Genomic DNA, 21,146 nt, shown 5'->3' with positions numbered 1-21,146 from the left:
TGTTCTGATATATTGCTTATATATGTTTTGATTGAATGCCTTGCCATGATTTCTTCTTGAGCTTTCTTTTGGGGTGAATTCCTCTGTCTCATCAGTATGTCTAGGCTTCTTTCTTTTGTGTATTATTAAAGTTTGTTATATTTAGTGCTCTTGAGAGTAATACTAATATTAAACGGGAGTCGTACACTGTCTAGGACCTGGTGGTTTTGAAAGTGTTTCTTGTGTATTCTGTGTGCAATCTGCTGCTGTGTTTTGGGTGCTCTTTCCCAAAGGTCAGTCCTCTACGGAGTTCCTCTTTGTTTGCAGTGGGGAGTGTTTGGACCCGTAACTAGGTGTACATTGATTTGTTTGTTAAGATAAGCCTGAAAAAAAAAAAAAAAGCCCGATCAAAGAAAAGAGAAAGCAGAAAGGGACAAAGAAGCAAACTGACAAAAATCTATAAGCCTGATTCCAAATAATAAGAAAGGTAAGAAAAAAGAGGGGCACATGGGTGGCTTAGTCAGTTAAGAATCTGCCTTTGGCTCAGGTTATGATCTCAGGGTCCTGGGATCCCCCACATCAGACTCTTTGCTCAGTGGGGAGTCTGCTTCTCCTTTTCCTTCTGCTCCTCACCCCTACTCATGTTTTCTTACTCTTTCAAATAAATAATAACAGACACCTGATAAAAAAAATGAGACATGGAAACCAACCAACCAATAAAGAAAAAAAAACTATTAAGCTTTATATCAAAGGAAAAAAAAGACCAAAAAAAAAGAAGAAATAAATAAAATAAATATTAAAAAATAAAATGTAAGAAAAGAAAAGAAAAAAAGAAAAAATAGAAAAGAAAAAAAAAACAGAAAAACAAAAATAAAGGCAGGTCCTATTTCCACCAGAATTGAGGTTGATTCTTTGCAGCATTCTCTAAGCCATACTTGGTATATGAGGGTGGGGCTTATGTTGGTCTTCTGAGAAAGAGGTCAGCTGGGCTAACTCATAGTCAGACTTCCCTTATAAATATGCCCCTTCTGGGCACTGCGGGCAGTGTCCAGAGTTTGGTGTAAGCAAATCCAGCCTCCACAGCATATTCTCTATGTTTCTCTTTGAAGTCTGTCTGTACTGGTGTTCGGGAGATGGTGTGGGAGATGGCATCAGCCCACCCTCTTCCTGGGGAGGAGAACTCACAGCCACTGCTGTTAAAGAGGCCCTCACAGAAAAGTGAACAGTTTCCTCTCCTGTGTCCCAGGCTTTTGTCAGATACCTGCCCTTAACCTGTCTGTGTCTGGCAGTGGGCACACCTGGCACTACAGTTCTCCTGTGCTTCAACTCTGGCCTGGTGGCTGGGGTTCAAAACCAAATCCTAAAGGGCCCAGCAAGGTGCAGACCTGTTCCCCTCCCTGGAGGAAAGTTTTGACACACACCCTTTTTTTAATAGAAAAGCAGTTGCATGGTGTGTGCATAATGGCTGGAGTCTATTGTGATGCACAGAGAAAAGTCATGACCAGATTAACTGCCTTATTCAAGCCTCTGTCTCTTGCTCCATTCTGTCCAAAAGAAAAAAAAAAAAAAAAAAAAAAAGCCTAGCCAAAGCAATCTTGAAAAAGAAAAGCAAAGCTGGAGGCACTATAATTCCGAACTTTAAGTTATATTACAAAGCTATAGCCATCAAGACAATATGGTACTGGCACAAAAACAGACACACAGATCAATGGAAAAGAATATAATATCAGAAATGGACCCACAACTATATGGTCAACTAGTCTTCAGCTAGGGAATAGATATTTAATGGGAAAAAGTCTCTTTAACAAATGGTGTTAGGAAAACTGGGCAGCAACATTCAAAATAATGAAACTGGACCACTTTCCTGAACCATATACAAAAATAAATTCAAAATAGAAGTAAAAGCTAAATGTGAGACAGAAGACCATCGAAATTCTAAAGGAGAACATGGACGGCAACCTCTTTGACACTAGCCATAGCAATTTCTTACTAGATATGTCATCGGAGGCAATGGAAAGAAAAGTAAAAATGAACCCTTGGAACTTAATCAAGATAAAAAGCTACTGCACAATGAAGGAAACAATTGTCAAAATTGAAAAGCAACCTAAGGAATGAAAGGAGATATTTTCAAATGACATCTGATGAAGGGTTATGAGCCGAAATATATAAAGAACTTATAAAACTCAACCACCACCCTTAAAAAGGTAATCCAGTTTTTTTAAAAAATGGGCAGATAACAGGAATAGACATTTTTCCGAAGAAGACATAGAGATGGCTAAGACTCATGAAAAGATGCACAAAATCACTCACCAGGGAAATGCAAATCAAAACTACAATGAGATTTCACATCATACCGATCAGAATAGCTAAAATTAACAACACGGGAAACAACAGATGTTGGCAAGGATGCAGAGAATGGGGAACCCTCTTAAACTATGGTGGCAATGCAATTTGGTGAACTCTGGAGAACAGTTTGAGTTTCTTCACAAAGTTAAAAATAGAACTGTCCTAGGATCCAACAAATGCATTACTAGGTATTTATGAAAGAATACAAAAATACTGATTCGAAAGGGCACATGTACCCAAATGTTTATAGTGACATTTTTTTAAAAAAAGGATATCATTTATTTATTCATGAGAGACACAGAGAGAGAAGAGACACAGGCAGAGGGAGAAGCAGACTCACCATCAGGAGCCTGATGTGGGATTCAATCTCAGGATCCTAGGATCATGACCATGCACCTTGCTGGGCCCTTTAGGATTTGGTTTTGAACCCCAGCCACCAGGCCAGAGTTGAAGCACAGGAGAACTGTAGTGCCAGGTGTGCCCACTGCCAGACACAGACAGGTTAAGGGCAGGTATCTGACAAAAGCCTGAGACACAGGAGAGGATTCTGTTCACTTTTCTGTGAGGGCCTCTTTAACAGCAGTGGCTGTGAGTTCTCCTCCCCAGGAAGAGGGTGGGCTGATGCCATCTCCCACACCATCTCCCGAACACCAGTACAGTCAGACTTCAAAGAGAAACACAGCATATTCAGTGGAGGCTGGATTTGCTTACGCCAAACTCTGGACACTGCCCCCAGTGCCCAGAAGGGGCATATTTATAAGGGAAGTCTGACTATGAGTTAGCCCAGCAGACCTCTTTCTCAGAAGACCAACATAAGCCCCACCCTCATATACCAAGTATGGCTTAGAGAATGCTGCAAAGAATCAACCTCAAGGGGGATTACTGATTAAAATTATATGTATTTAGGGACGCCTGGGTAGCTCAGTGGTTAAGCATCTGCTTTCAGCTCAGTGTGTGATCCCAGGGTCTTGGGATCGAGTCCCACATCAGGCTCCCTGCATAGAGCCTGCTCCTCTCTCTGCCTCTCTCTCTCCATGTCTCTCATGAATAAATAAATAAAATCTTTAAAAATTATACGCATTTCATTTTAATAAACATTACAAAAAATAAAATTAGTATATTTACCACTCCATTGAACAAACAAACAAAAATCAATAGAGAAAACTTAGGGGCAAAATATTTTCAGTGAACTGTTGGAGAACTGAGAACAATCCTTCCTCCCTCCTCTCTGCCTGACTACTTAACATCTAGATTTTTATTATAAGCCTGTACTCTTTGGCTCTAAGAAGGAAGTCTAAACGAAAAAAAGATCAGAAATTTATACTATATGCAATATCTCTGATAAAATCAAAAGCTGAGCAACTAGGCACAAGGAAGGAATGAAACGAAGCTTTTCTAGAGATTTTTGTACAGCCCACTATAATACTTGCATTTGTAATTAGAACATATGCAACTTATAAAATGCTAAATAGTGATAGTGTGATGCTAATGTGACATTCATACATAGGTATTTTTTTATGTACAATGGAAATAGAAATCTATAAAAAATCTAATGTTTATCAGGGCAGACTATCAGCAGCAGGAGTACTTCTGACTGTATTAAAAGATGAGCACCTGCCCTCTGAGCACACAGGTTTAAGATCTCAGTTCATGCCATCACCTCCCAGACACACCCTAAGAATAAAACCACTGGCTCCTAGTTCTGTTCCCTTCTACATTCTAGTACCCACCAGACTTGGTACAGTAAAATGTCGTCATTATTTTCACCCCTTTTCATTGGTGTATCTGAGATGCTTTCCTGGTCAGAGTTATCTCACATGGTGTTTAAAATTGTTTTCGTCTGTGCTTGGTCTAGAAAGTCACATAGGCTTTGATTTATCTGCTCCAACTCTATGGTATCATACACTCGTAGCACATAGATTTAGTAGAACTTGAATTTTTAAAAGAGCCTCTGGAGGAAGCACAGTTCTGCAAACACCTGGATTTGGGACTGCTGGCCTCCAGACCTTTGAGAGAATAAGTTCCTGTTGTTTAAATCCACCAAGTTTGTGATAATTTGTTACCGTAGCCTCAGAAGCAAATAGAATTTTGCTTAAAAATCCAATTTACGGGTATTTGAATAACTTATCTAAGCCAAGAGGTGGTAGGACAGCCCCACTGAAGGACTTTCCACACACCCTGGAATAGAAGAAGGGCATTTCCTAAAAAAGAATCCAGGAAGTACTGACACACAGATGATGGAGGGATTCTGGAAAGAAGAAATAAGCAAATAACCAAAAGAGTTCTGCTGATATCATAAAATATTGAAAATCATTTATTTTCAATAAATGAAAATTTATATTTCAATTATTAGCACTTGCAAAATCAACGTGATTTATATGTATCTTCAGAAATATCTTTTTTAAGTTTAGTATTTTTATTAATTTATAATGTTAAATTTTAAAAAAAACTAAGCAATCACTGTGATAATTGAAGAAAGTGATATTTCAACAAAAAGCCAACATACTCCTAAAATGACCAAAACTGTTCTGCTTTTAAATTGTGAAAATAAAACAAAACAAAAACAAAAAGTACTTGATATGTAAGTTTTCCTTTAAAAAAATAAAAAAAATCATATATACTTTCTAAACCACTTCTAGACACCGCAAAATGAATATTGATCATAGCGGGGAGCCGACTCCTTCAGGAAAAAGTAGACATGTTCTGTTTTGGCTTTGAGGGTCCATTTAATCGTTTATATATTGAGCACATAGCAACAGTTTTATTTCTCTTGACTTCTGGGCCTTTAGACCTGCAGTCATTGAAGCATATCCCTACTCACTGCCAGAGTGGAAGAGATTTGCACAGCTCTCCAGCTAAGAGTAATCTAATAACTCCCTTGCCTCCCCTTGCATTTTCTTCCTTCCCTTCCTACCCTCTCCTAATTCTTTCTTCTTTCCTTTTATCTTTTTTCTATCTTTTTTTTTTATTATTTAAATTCAATTTGCCAATATAGAGTATGACACCCAGTGCTCAGTCCCTTATGGTTCCTTTTATTATTTCTTATATTCCACATGTGACTGAAACCAAATGATAATTGTCTTTCTCTGATTGGCTTATTTCCCTCAGCATAATACGCTCTGGTTCCATCGACATCGTAAATATCAGTGTAAATGGTAGGTATTGATGCTTTCTGATGACTGAGTAATATTCCATCATATATATCATATCTTCTTTATCCATTCATCTATCTCCTTCAGAAATACGTCACTGAAACATTATTAAAAGAAGTGTTATGGCAAAATCTTTAATATCTAAGCCATCTATTATAAAAACAGTAGTTTGATACTACTTTTTCCAAGAGATACTAAAAATACATTTGATTACTTTTATTTATTTATTTTTTTTTAATTTTTTTATTTATTTATGATAGTCATAGAGAGAGAGAGAGAGAGAGAGGCAGAGACATAGGCAGAGGGAGAAGCAGGCTCCATGCACCGGGAGCCCGATGTGGGATTCGATCCCGGGTCTCCAGGATCGCGCCCTGGGCCAAAGGCAGGCGCCAAACCGCTGCGCCACCCAGGGATCCCCCATTTGATTACTTTTAATTGCATGTTTTAGTGATGTCTCTTGTTGCCAACTTGGTTACTTTACTGACCTTAAAGATTTGATATCTCAACAATATAAGTTTTTGTCAAAAGCATCATTCTGATCTTATGATCACTACTTGCTGTTCAAGAAAATATTAATCCTTAAGGAAGTGTTACATAGTTTTTATGAGTTTTGTTGATTTTGATGTTTTTGTGTCATTTATAACCACAACTCTCTCTTAAGTGTCAAAAAAAGAAATGATAGTGATTGATCTTAACTGTCATATGATAATATTTCTCACATTTCTTTTTCTAAGCTTTTTCTCATAATACCAAAGTTAGGATCATTTGTATCTCTCAATTAAAGAAAATATATTTGAAAAGAATATTAAGTGCTTCCTATACTTTTTAAATCAATTATCACTTATTTAATAACTATAGTTGGGAGCATATAATAATATTATTTATTGTCATGGGTGGTATGGAAGACTTAGAGTATGTGTGTCTGTCAAACCTCACAAATTTTTCAGAATATTTTGATTTTCCTTATTATATTAAGTGCTTTATTTTCAAATATATGTCAAAGCTTCTTCTTCTATGTATGTATTTTACCTTTAAAAAACAGACTTTACATTTAAACATATATCAAAATATAAGCAAAAAAATACTACAAAATCCAGGTGTTTTTCCCAAAACTCACGTTACAAAAATATTTAAGGAAATGGAGCATAATCATATGTATAAAACAAAATAATAAAATAAATATATTCACAATCAAAAATTATATAGAATATATTCAATAAAGAGACATCCTTAATTATGAAATAGTACCTGTACGTTTTCAGCCAAACCACCAAAATTCACACATCTAAGCCAAAAATAATTTTAAGTTTACATAAATTTAAAATTATTCTCATACATTTAAAGAAAATTGATGTCTCAAGGGACATATATTGTCCATACTGCTTTATATACAAGTAAAGGTTTCTGTATCTAAGTTTATCATGAGAACTTTTTGAAAGTGTGACTTATTTCCTGTTCTTCTATTACAGTTTGGATTAATTTTGTAAAATTTCTAAAGATCAAGTGTGATTACTGGTTAACCATATGGTGTAGATTCACTGTTTTTCAACAATGGATTTATTGATTTCATTGAGATGATGGTGAGGTTGCTACATGTATTTTAGGTGAAACCCAGTACATACCACTCCAGACACTCAACCTGCTTCAACCAGAAAAATATCCAGTTTTACCTTCTTTATATAGTTTTTGTATAGCATTTATACTTTATAGGTAGTTTTTCTAAGGTTTTTATTAAAGACTGTTTTGGATCTAAAATGCTTTGGAAAAATAATTTACAATTTTGAATTAGAATTTTGTCCATACTAGGAAGTAAAACTTGAAAATAGAACTTCTGTGTTCTTTCAGTAAAAAAAAAAAAAAAAAAAAAAAAAAAGGAAACTCTAAACTGAAATGAAACATAGGTGTTACAAGCCAAAACCTCTAAAATATGTATTTATTTTTCAAACCTAAGAAATAAGTAGTAATTATATGTTGTTTAAAAAAGACCAAAGAAATAGAACTATCTTTATAGCTAACTGGAATGTGAGAAATACAATAATTAAAGAAAAGCAAAATTTTATAGTTTTTCTAGGTAGAAATGATCGAGGTATCAGTCCACTAAGCTAATGAACAAACATAATAGAAATATATATTCTTTCATGCCGCCAAACTATTGAGACTTCAGGAAATATGTTGAAATGACTTCATCCAACAACCCAAGCAGTTTCCTCCCCTCTCTCTTGGCTCTTACTCTCCATCTCTGTATTTCATGTTGGCTTATGTCTAATTCATAGTTTCACATAGTCTGTTGAACCTGAACTTTCTATGTTTTACAGAAAATAGGATTAGAAGCAATTCTGTGGTTAAATCTGTACTCTTCCAGTCTTTCATAATCAGAGAGGAATAGGAAATATTCCTGCTAACTTTGGTGAATGAGTGAAGGAAGCCAGTTGAGTCTGATTGCACTGGCTTGTCCATCCATTTATTTATTTATTTTAAAGATTTTATTTATTCATGAGAGACACACACAGAGAGGCAGAGACACAGGTAGAGGGAGAGGCAGGCTCCATGCAGGGAGCCTGATGTGGGACTCGATCCCAGGACCTGGATGACATCCTGAGCCAAAGGCAGATACTCAACCACTGAGCCACTCAGGCGTCCCTGGCTTGTCCTTCCTTGTACCACAAAGTTTGAAGGCTAGGATAATGTGATTGGTTCACCTTGTGTCATTTACCAATTCTTGGGATGGGGTGAGAAATGGCATTTGCTTCCCTAGGAAGGGGTGGAGTGGTGAAGACAAAACATTTGGTTGTTATACCTTGGAACAAGACCATGTTTCTTAAAAGTAAGTCAAAACTATATTTCATTGCACTTTGATGATCAATTGCTTGAGAATTTGACTTAATCAAAGGAATTGAAAACTCCATCAATTTAATTTGTTTCTTTATTGACAGGAAGATTGCAAATAGAAGTTTTTTGTGTTTATCTTTTTTTGTTGGCAAAAGCTAGTGATATTATTTTATTTAGCACAACTTTTAGAAATTTATCCTAAAAGTATAATATTAGGTAAATTGATGTTCTCTTAGTACAGGAGCAGGTAATGGCTTGTAAAAAAATTTCTTTCCTAGGGGCACCTGGGTGGCTCAGTCAGCTAAGTTTCTGCCTTTGGCTAAGGTCAAGATTCCAGGATCCTGGAATAGAGCTCTGCATCCAGCTCCCTACTGAGTGAGGAGCCTGCTTCTCTTTCTCCCTTTGCCTGTGTCTCCGACTACTTGTGTAGTCAAATAAATAAATAAAATAAATAAATAAATAAAATAAATAAAATAAATAATATTCTGTCAAATAAATAAATAAAATTCTAAAAAAAAAAAAAAATTCCCTGCCTAGGATATTTTCTATTTCTACATCTATTTACCCTAAGACCCTTATCCCAGTTTTTATTATGCATTTTTTTCTTCATTTCCTTGCCTTCTAAACCTTTTTTGTATGGCACTTATTTAACATTATTTGCTACCTTTTTTTTCTCTAAAGGTGAGATAAATCTCTTTTCACAGTAAAAAGGACCAGTCTGTCACGTTTTTACAGATTGGGGTCAGTATGAGAATGTTATTCTGATTAGTCTTCTAAAAACAACACTTTAAAAATCAGGTATTTTAAAAAGTTATTTTTCTTTTACAAAGTACAAAGTAGGAATAGTACCTTCTACTGATTGCTAGGTTAACAGTTTTACTCACCTTATCTCCATTATCCTCTTAGGGACTAGATTTTTAAACAACTTTACTAGTATATACCTGCTGTGTAAAGCCGTTTTCTTCTTTTGAATTTGATTGTGAAGGCATATCTTGAGTTTCAACACTGAACAATGGATACTTGATGGTGGGAGCAGATAATAGTGTCCTGGAAAGATTTTAAGGACTTGACTGTGTCTTTCAGAGTAGCCTTTAACCTAGCACCAGACAAGTAAGATTCAGAGATTAAAACAGATACAGTAAAACATGGAAGGGAAGGTGAAATTATGAATCACAAATGCATGCAGAAAAAAAAAAAACAGTAACATAAATGTGAATAAATCTACCTCTTCCATAGTTTTCCAAAATTACAATTTTTGAAAACATTAATATAAGCATATATTTTATTTTTCTCAACATATACATATTGTTCAGATAAACATGATTGGCAAACATTAAAATCATTGTCAATTTATGATCATGATTTGAGATAAAAGTCTGTTACCTCTAATTAGGTTATGTGCACATTTTACAAATTTGGGATATTATTCTTTTAGTTACGTTGAAGCTATTAATAGCCATGTCCAAAATTTCATCATAAGAGTTTGGGTAATAGAAAGGTTTTTACTGTAACTGACTTTCATACTTATATTTCTAAGCCATACATTCATTATACAGTTACATAGAATTTCATTGTCAGCTTATTTTTGCTAAGCTAAAATGGTTATTGTTTGTTTGCTGGTTTATTGTTTTAAGGCAACTGAAAGTGTGCCACTGTCCATTTAAAGGAAGGTGGGGATGAGGAAAGAAAAACACATACATGATAAAAACCTTGCAAAAAAACATAAACAAACAAACCAAAAAAATAAAGGCAATAATTAGGTAGTTAATCCTGCATAATTCTCTTAACTTCTTGCCTAAAAAGCCAAGTTTACTGTTTGGAATATTTTCATTTTATTTGCCAAAACCCAAAATAATTTCTACTAAATATCATATCTTTCCAACTTCATTTATGAATAATAGTTTGGGGCAATTATAGACCCAAACCATTGATTCAAGATAGGAAAATGTCCAAAAGACTTCTGTTAATCTTCCACTGCTCTTCTTACTTTAGGTAGTAAGTCATTTAATAAAATTTTATAACAATAAAATGATGAACTGACAATGATTCAACTAACTTTTAAAAACCCACTGCCTCCACTTCTCTAAATATATTGTACAACCTCCCCCACCGCACCTCTCTCCATGTTCACAATAGAATATAGTGAATTTATTTCCTCAGCATAGGTTCTGAAATCCGTGGATTAATGAAATTGGGATCTGAGAACTATGTTAATATGTGAAGGACAAAATAAAAATGTGGAATATTTTCTTAGCCATTTTAACACAGAATTAAAAGTTTTTGAAAACAAAATTGACTAAAAATTTAGACATTAGAAAAACTGTTAAGTGCCATCAAGTGAAAACAAAATAAGGTAGATTGGTATAGAAGGCAAATCCACGAGTCAAGATTTTGAATTTGGTGAGCAAAATTAAAGGTCTAAGGAAGGAAAATAATTTGTTTAACCTAAGAAAATGCACTGCTTTGTGGATTTAAAGAGCAGTTACTTTTATATCAAATATATTAGGATAAAACAAATTTGATGTAAGTTTTTATGTGTGTGAGAGAAGTGACAAAACAAATTTCTTTGATTTTTGTTAGCCACAGTTTGCACAGATTTCCTTCCTATCATAATTACTTAATCAGATTTTGAGATTCTTATTCTACATGTCTGCTTTTTGACTTGACTCTCAGCAGTTTGTTAGAAACATCATAGGCCATTCTGATAAATAGCTAAATTTGAGAACAACATTAATATGCAGGAAAAAACCATGACTGTTATATTAAAGATACAGCCCTTAATTTGTACTTTCCTTCCTTCCTTATACAAACTACAGAACCATTTTTTTGAGATATTCATAACATCTTCAAATACATAGGGGTTACTGTAACCTATTATATCAAAGTTGTCTCACACTCTTATCATCAAATTATTTGTATAAAACAATATGAAACCACTGTAACCATGATAATTTTATTTCATACATTGAAACACATAATTTCCTAAATTTAAAAGGTAAGATTAGAGTTTCAGAAGATAGAATTAAAGTGAAGTGTTCTTGAGTTTTGTGAGAAATTTGCTACTACTTGAACACCGCTTGGAGCTTTGATTTAAATATTTTCCAAGAAATACATAGTTCTTCAATTCCCTTGAAGTGAGTGTTAACAAGCTGAAATTTTATTCATATTTTGGAAAATAGAGGCCTCATCATTCCTGCACAATTTAAAAAAATGTACAGTACATGATATAGGCATTTACTGCTATTAGCTTTTCTCTTAGAATTATTTTTGGAGCATCTCAGAAATGTAGAAATGTTATATTTCCACTTTTTTTGTTTATCTCAAGGTATTTTTTGTCTGTTCATTTCCTCTTTGACCCATTGATTTCTCATTGGCAATATTATTTATTCTCCACATATTTGTGAGTTTTCCAGTTTTCTTTGTGTATTTAATTTCTAGTTTCATACCACCATGGTTAGAAAAAATGCTTGATATGATTTCAATCCTTTTAAACTTATAGAGACTTCTTTTGCTGCCTAACATATGATCTGTCTTAGAAAATGATTCATGTGCACTTGAGAACAGAATGTGATTTCTTTTGCTTTTGTTAAGACCATCTGGTCTAGCACGTCTTTTAAGGCCAAGGTTTCCTTATTAATTTTCTGTCTGGATAAAACATCCATTTTTGTAAGTAGAGGACTAAAGTGGACTTTAGTAAAATAGTACTACTATTTTATTGCCATCTATTTCTTCCTTTAGGTCTGTTAACCTTTGCTTTATATGTATATTTAGGTGCTCCTATGTTGAGTGCATAAATATTTATAAATGTTACACCCTCTTGATTCTTGATCAATACCTTCTTGATTGACTCCTTTATCATTATGTAACCCTGTTCTTTAATAAAGTCTTTGTGTTGGGGCAGCCCTGGTGGCTTAGCGGTTTAGCCCTGCCTACAGCCCAGGGCCTGATCCTGGAGATCCAGGATTGAGTCCCACGTGGGGGTCCCAGCATGGAGCTTGCTTCTCCCTCTGCATGTGCTTCTGCCTCAATCTCTCTCTCCTCTCTGTCTCTCATGAATAAATAAATAAAATCTAAAAAAAAAAAAGTATTTGTTTTAAAGTCTATTTTGTCTAATATAAGTATAGCTACTCCAGTTTTCTTTGCATTTCTTCCCTTCACTTTTAGTCTGTGAAACAAAGTCTCACATAATCAGCCTAACTTTATACCTCAAGGAACTAGAAAAAAGAAGGACAATAAAAATCCAAAGTTTGTAGAGGGAAGGAAATAACAAAGATTAGAATGGATATAAATGAAATAGAGACTTAAAAGACAATGGAGAAGATGTATGAAAATTTGAGGTGATTTTTTGAGAACATAAATAAAATTGACAAACATTTAGCTAAACCTAGACTTACAAAGAAAAAAATGAGAGAAGACTCAAATAAATGAAATGAAAAATGAGAGAACTGATACCACAGAAATAAAAGAGATCATAAGATATTGGTGTGAATACTTAATTATATGACAACAATTTTGGTCAGCCTAGAAAAAAATAAATAAATTCCCAGAAAGATACAACCTACCAAGACTGAATCATGATGAAACAGAAAATTTGAACAGATAAATTATAGGAAAGAGATTAAATAACTAATCACAAAACATCCCAAGGAGCAAAATTCCAGGACAAGAGGGCATCAGTGGTGAATTCTATCAAATGTTTAAGAAGAATTAATACTAATCCCTCCTAAACTCTTTCAGAAAAAGAGACAGGAACTCTTCCATAATCATTTTATGAGGTCAGCTTTACCATGACACCAAAACCAGACAAGGATGCCAGAAAAAAGAAAATTACAAGTCAATATACTTGAAGAATATAGATGTGAAAATCATTAACATAGTATTAACAAGCCAAATTCAACATTACATTAAAAAAATCATTCACTATGATAAAGTGCAATTTTTTCCAGGGATGTTAGGATAGTTCAACATTCACAAATAGGTCAATGTAATATACATAACACAAACAAAATAAAAGATAAAAAAAATCCTATGATCATCTCAGTAGCTGTAGAAAAAACATTTGCCAAAATTCAACACCTGCTTATGATAAGATCTTTCAACAAAGCAGGTACAGAGTGAATATACCTCAACATGACTAAAGTTATTTATGACAAGCCCACAGCTAACATTATACTTAATGATGAAAGGTTAATTTACCTTTAAGATAAAGAATGAGAAGGATATCCTCTCTCACAACTTTTGTTCAAAACAGTATTGGAAACCCTAGCAAGAGGTATTAGCCAAGATAACGAAATAAAAATCATCCAAATTAGAAAAGAAAAAGTAAACCATCACTATTTGCAGATATCATGATACTATATCCAGAAAACTTCAAAGATTCTATTTTTTAAGTGTTAGAACTAATAAACAAATTTGGTAAAGTTGTAGGATACAAAATCAATACACAAAAGTCTGTTGCATTTCTGTACACTAATCATGAAATATTAGGCAAAATTAAGAAAGATATGTTGCTGGGAAAATTGGGCTGCTATCTTTCACCATACAAAAAATAATTATAACCCAAGTAGATTAAAAAGGCTTAAATATACGACCTGAAACCATATAACTCCTAAAAGAAAACAGTCAGTAGACATCAGTCTTAGTGATTTTTTTTTATATTGACTAAAAACAAAGACAACAAAAGCAAAAACAAACAAGTGGGACTACATCATGGATTCTTTACAGCAAAAGAAATTATCAAAAAGACAAGCTACTGGATGAGAAATATATTTATATAAGATATTTAATAAGTATTTAAAATCCAAAATATATAAACTCAACCCAATAGCAAAAAATTACGATGACAAACAAAAGCAAATACTGATTAAAAAATGGACAGAAGATCTAATAGACATTTTTCCAAAGAAGATACACATATGGCAAAAAAAAATCCGTGAAAACATGATCAAGATAATTAATTATACAGGGAAAGCAAATTGTAAGCACAATGAGATATCACTTGACATCTGTCACAATGGCTATTATCAAAAAGGCTAGAAGTAATGTGTTGGAAAGGTTGTGGATTAAAGAGAATCCTTGTGCTTTGTTGGTGGGAATCAAATTGGTGCAGCTGCTCTAGAAAAGAAAATAAGGGTTCCATAAACATTTAAAATTAAACTATTATATGACCCAGCAATTACACTTCTGGGTGGTTATTCAAAGGAAATGAAAATATTAACTGGAAGAGGTATCTGCACCCCCATGTTTGTTGTAGGAGTATTTATAATAGCCAAGTTATAGAAGCACTTGGCTATTGATATGGGTGAATGGATAAATAAATAAATTATAGTATATATATACACAGTGGAATAGTGTTTAGCCTTAACAAAGAATGAAATCTTGCCACTTGTAACAACGTGATAGACCATATGGGCATTTTGCTAAGTGAAATAAGTCAGAGTTCAGCAAATACTATATGATCTTTCTTATATGTGGGATTAAAAATATATTAAAACATTAAAAACATATTAACAACAATGAAAAAAACAAGCTCATAGATAGAACAGGTTATTAGTTGATAGAGGTAGGAGCTGAGGGATGGGAGAAATGGGTGAAAGAGGTAAACATATTAAATAAAAACTTGATTTTAGGGCAGCCCCGGTGGCTCAGCGGTTTAGCGCTGCCTACAGCTCAGGGCGTGATCCTGGAGACCCAGGATCAAGTCCCACCTCAGGCTTCCTGCATGGAGCCTGCTTCTACCTCTGCCTGTGTCTCTGCCTCTCTCCCTCTCTCCTCTCTGTGTATTCTCATGAATAAATAAATAAAATCTTTAAAAAAATAAAATAAAAAAATAAAAACTTGATTTTAGATATACAAATAGAAGCAAATCGATATACTATTTAATTGAGTGAAAAATAAAACCTTGGAATAAAGAAATACATATATATGATTATTAGAGAAGCTGAATCACACATTCCTCATAAGAAGGTTGAATGGCACATCCACTATGGAAAATAATGTGCAAAGTTTTTACAAAACTTAATATGTTTTCCATCTGACCCAGCAATTGAACTATTGAAGATTTATCCTAGAGAAACAAAACCGTATGTTCACACAAAACCTGTAAATGGATATTAATAGATTTATTTCAATATAACCAAAAACCATACAAAAACATTGATCTTCAATAGTTACATGGTTAAACAGACATCATACCTTGGAATACTCTTCAGCAATAAAAAGAAAAATAGAGATCCCTGGGTGGCTCAGTGGTTTAGCACCTGCCTTCAGCCGGGGGCATGATCTTGGTGTCCTGGGATCGAGTCCCACATCAGGGTCCCTGCATGGAGCCTGCTTCTCCCTCTGCCTGTCTCTGCCTCTCTCTCTCTCTCTCTCTCTCTGTGTGTGTGTCTCTCATGAATAAATAAATAAAATCTTAAAAAAAAAGAAAAATGGGAAAAAAATATGTTGATACATATAACAGCTTGGATAAATCTCAAAGGAATTATTCTAAATGAAAAAAAAAAGATCTAGTCTCAAATTATACATATTATGTGAAACCATTTATGTGGCATTCTTAAACACACAAAATTATAGAAATGGAAATCCAATTATTAGTTGCGAGGGGTTAGTGGGGGAGAGGATAGATTGGATGTGGCTATAAAATTGTAGCACAAGGGAGCCCTATAATGGAAGTGTTCTGCATCTCATTGTGGTGACGTTCATGTGAATCCACACATAAAATTGTGTAGAATTGTATACACATAAACACATATTCACATGAGTGCATGTAAAACTGGTGAAGTCTGAATAACTTTGGTGGATAATGTCAACATCATTTGTCTGTCTGATATTTTATCTCAAAATAAAGTTAAGTAATTTGACTTTTAGAAAGCAAAAATTAGTTTGACGACTTGTTTATGACTCATGAAAAATGATACACAGACTAGTCTATCCCAAAACTCACAATCTTTTTAACTTATTACAGTAACAGCAACTCTATCTATATGTTGTAAAATATATGAAATATTTGAAACAGTCCATTAGCCAAGGTATTAGATTCTGTGGTAGATTACATCATTGTTCCACAAATATTTTCTTTTCCCTTCCGCTTTCTTCTATGGATTTTGGCCATGGGACTTAACTTTGACAAGTAGATTAATAGAAGGAATGTGAGGAGAGGCCTGAAATGTACTTGTGTGGTTGGGCTTGCCCTGCTCTGCCCCTGTCTTTACCATGAGAAGAGCGTGAAGAGCATGCCCCAGGAAAGCCACTGGTCCCGGAAGAATGAGAAATAACAAGGAACAGACCTGAACCAAACGCATGCTCAAGAATTGATCACAGCCTTAGATCATCTCCAGCCAAACCACAGTCATAAGAGTCAGAAACCAGATCTTGATATGAAGCCACTGCTTTTAGAGGGGTTTGTTCTACAGCCTTTTTGTGGCTATTATTGCCTAAAACAGAATAATGACAAAAAATAAAATAAAACAGAATAATGAAAATAGATGTCAAGAAACTCTCAGATTATGACTTAGCTAAAACAGAATATGGTAAAGAAACATTTATCATAACTGACAATTATCAAATATCTGCCTTTTCACAGTTGGACATGACAATTTTCTAAGAACAGATCTTGATATTCTTCTTTTCTTCTTTTAATGTGTTACTTTCCCCCTGCCCCTAACTTCAAACGCTTTTAAAAATCTTATTGGAACTATGGTTACACTTTGCTTTTTCATTGAAAGTGGAAGCACAGTATACAAATTAATAACCTCCCCCCAAAGTAGGGATTTTGAGTTTTACACTGATCTAAGTGCCACGAGAAAATAACTTTGTCCATTTTGTTCACTACAGTATGCCCAGTACTTAAGCATTTAATAAATATAAAGACATATTGAATGATTATTCAGTCTCCTTAGTTTCCTGTTCCCCTAGAAGTCTTTTTACTGAGTTGTTTTAATATTTCACTCCATGCTTCTATCATCTATATAAATGATATGAAGACTCCCTGCATTTTCTGGAAACATCTTTAAAAAAATTTATACTACCTCATATAATCACCTACATGGCAATTTCTCCTAATTTTTAATTGGAAAGAATAAAAATATTTCTTATGATGAATTGATGTGATTTATCCACCAATAAAAATCTTAAAAAAAAATGTATGTTCACACAAAACCTGTAAATGGATATTAATAGATTTATTTCAATATAACCAAAAACCATACAAAAACATTGATCTTCAATAGTTACATGGTTAAACAGACATCATACCTTGGAATACTCATCAGCAATAAAAAGAAAAATAGAGATCCCTAAAAACATAACATTTCTCCACTTTCTTTTGGCTCCCAGGAATATGAGTACAACTTAATGCTCAGTAACGGTAACTCTGCAGAGCTACTAAAAATGCTAAAAGCATTATTTTAATTGCCATTATTTATTATAACTAAATGATTATAATAAATAATGCCCTTATTTATTATAATTAAATGTCATTATTTGTTATAACTCTAATTTTTACTAGTTAAAAATACTTATAAATAAACCAAAATCTAGAATTGTCAAACTCTCTGAAATAAATATTATTTTATCAGTATAATGTTTTTGTCCTTCTAAAAAATACTTCTGAAGATCTACAGTGTGTCTCAAGCACTGTGCTAGACTGTAAATATATTGAAATAAGTGTGACAAAATCATAGAACTTACCTCCTCTGGGGAAGACCACAAAGTAATATCTGGCATATCAATAAATGATTATGTGATATTTCATTTATTTATTTTTTCTTTTCTTTTTATTTTTTATTTTATTTTTTTTTTTGATCTTTTAAAGATAATAAAATCCTCTTGAGATTACCTGCTGTGGAATGTGGTCTTTGGAGTGGATATGGAAATTTGGATAATGCAGAGTATGGGCTGACTTGGATGACACTTGACACGTGAAGGAAAGACAAAAAAAGGGGAAAAACTTGTGAAAGGAGTGATGGCTTCTTGAGCAGAAGTAGTGTAAGCTTAGAAAAAGATGGGTTGCTCCAAGAATTGCCAAAAGAAACCTAGACGCTTTCTACTGAATCAAGGGGGAATATTATTTGAGATAAGGTTGGAACATCTGCAAGGGTTGAGATAGGTAGGCCCTGCCATGGTTTCCAGTTCAAGTATAGTGTGAAACTTTTGGTGAGTTCTAAGTAAGGAAATTACATAAACCTACTTACAGTTTCTTTTTTTTTTTTAATTTTTTTTTAATTTATTTATAATAGTCACATAGAGAGAGAGAGAGAGGCAGAGACACAGGCAGAGGGAGAAGCAGGCTCCATGCACTGGGAGCCCAACGTGGGATTCGATCCCGGGTCTCCAGGATCGCGCCCTGGGCCAAAGGCAGGCGCCAAACCGGCACCCAGATTGAGAGATGGTGATGGTCTGAATGAGCTTGAAGAGAGAAATAAATTTTAGTTCATAAAATGTGACCTAGAATAACTCATAGTATGAATAACAGTAAATAATAGTATAAATTGAATGTTTAATCTATGAGGTTTGAGTTTTTGAATAGGGTAATTAATTCTGAATATGCATTCATTTTTTTCTGCATTTTTTAATGTGAGTGTAGCTGATACAATGTTACATTAGTTTCAGGTGTACAACTTAGTGTTTTAACAAGTTTGTAGATTATGCTACGTCCACCACAAATATAGCTGCCATCTGTCTTGTTATATCACTGTTACCATATCATGGACTGTATTCCTTATGCTGTGTCTTTTATTCCTTTGACTTATTCATTCCATGACTGAAAGCCTCTATCTCCTTCTCCCCTTCATCCATTTTATCCAAACTTCCACTTTCCCTCCCTCTGGCAACCATCAATTTGTTCACTCTATTTATAGACACAATTCTACTTTTCATTTATTCATTTGTTGTTTAGATTTTACTTATGAGGGGGAATCATATGATATTTGCCTTTTTTAGTCTGACTTATTTCACTTAGCAGCATACCCTAGAAGTCAATCTGTGTCGTCTCAAATGGCATGATCTCATTTTTCACGGTTGTATAATGTTCCATTACACACACACACACACACACACACATAACATATTTTACTTATCTATTCACTTACTATGGACACTTAGGTTGCTTCCCTATCTTGGCTACTGTAAAAAATGCTGCAATAAACATAGGGGTGCATATATATTTAAAATTAAATTCTAGCCAAGTAAAAAAATAAATAGAGATAATGAAAAACTTAATGAAGTCCAAAACAATTATAGAAATGAAATCTTAGGTGGTAAACTTCCCTCAAGTTAATGATTATGACATTTAAAATATAATTGATTAATACTGGAGCGTATTAGTAATCAACTGAGTAGTATTGGCATTAGCCCTTGTGTTATGTGTATCAGGCTACTCCAATAAAATTCCAGTTTATTCAAGAATTATTGCCAAAATATGCTACAGATAGATATAGAAATACCTATATTTAAAAAGGATATTTAATTTTTAAAATTAGTAGTATGATTTTTTTTTAAGCTTTCTTAAATTTATCTGAAGGATGGAATGAAGAGTAAAAATCAACACTATTTAAGAGACCATTTACAATTCAGACCTTAAGGGATATTTTTGCCTCTGGATTTAGATGTAAAGAATTAAATACCAGCTGAAAGTAAATGTGTTGAACCATAACTCCAGTTAGTGCACAGACCAATGTTATGGTAAATTGATCTATGGTTTAGTCAAACAGACTGGTTTAGTTAGTTCCAATTTATAAAGCAAGTGTTGATATCCTCAGATAAGAGGCTGTAACAAAGGGAACCCTTAAATAGAATTTCTATATGATTTGTTTAAAATTCAGATCATTTACTATAAGGGAAAAATTATTTATCTTGGTGTGTAAACTTAACCCCAGGGCTTTTTTTCTAGTAAAGGGGATATGCTAGAGGATTTTAAATCTATCATAGTATCAAGATTGAAAGGAAGTGCTTCCATGGGGCACCTGGATAGCTCAGTCAGTTAAGTGTCTGCCTTCATTTAAGGCCATGATCCTGGGATTCTGGGATTGAGCCCTGAGTCAGGCTCTCTCCTCAGCAAGGAGTCTGCTTCTTCCTCTGCACCTACCCCTGCTCGTGCCGCCATGTATGTGCGCTCACACTCTCACACTCACTTTCTCTCAAATAAATAAACCTTAAAAAAATACTAATGAGGTACTTAAAAATATATTCACTATGCAAGCACATGTAAACACTTAAACTGTTATACCTAACACATTTATAATAGAGGAAATAAGCAAAGTGTCATAATCAGCAAAATTTGCTTAGAATATATTACCAATTTGACAACTGGTTGAATACAGAATTGTTGTCTTCACCATGGTTGTTCCTAATTTGAAGTACAGGGTTATTTCTTCAGTATTTTTAAATATTTATTTTTGAAAATATATTTACTACTTGGAAAAATATAATTTCTGGTGAGACCTTTGAGCATATATAGAAAGGCCCAAAATAAGTCTCAGTTAATTTCTTCATTTATAGAAGTTTCTTCTCTGTAACTGGACTTAAAAGTTTTACTTCTAGTCTTAAAATAATGACAAGAATATTAAATACCAAATACAATTCTTTTCAAGGTATATCAAATTATTTTGCCATATATTATGAAATACTAATTAGATAAGGGGGTGAGAAATATCTGATGTAAAGTAAAGAGACCTCTACAAAGGTATCTATTTAACTTATACAAAAAGTCAGTGGACCTCTGTGGTGGTTAATTTTATATGTCAACTTGACTCTCCTTTTATATATAATATATATATTTTTAAAAATTTTATTTATTTATTCAGGAGAGACACACACACACACACACAGAGAGAGAGAGAG

This window comes from Vulpes vulpes, chromosome 4 (genome assembly GCF_048418805.1).
Source record: "Vulpes vulpes isolate BD-2025 chromosome 4, VulVul3, whole genome shotgun sequence".
NCBI lineage: Eukaryota > Metazoa > Chordata > Mammalia > Carnivora > Canidae > Vulpes > Vulpes vulpes.
Note: the sequence above shows the minus strand (reverse complement) of the source record.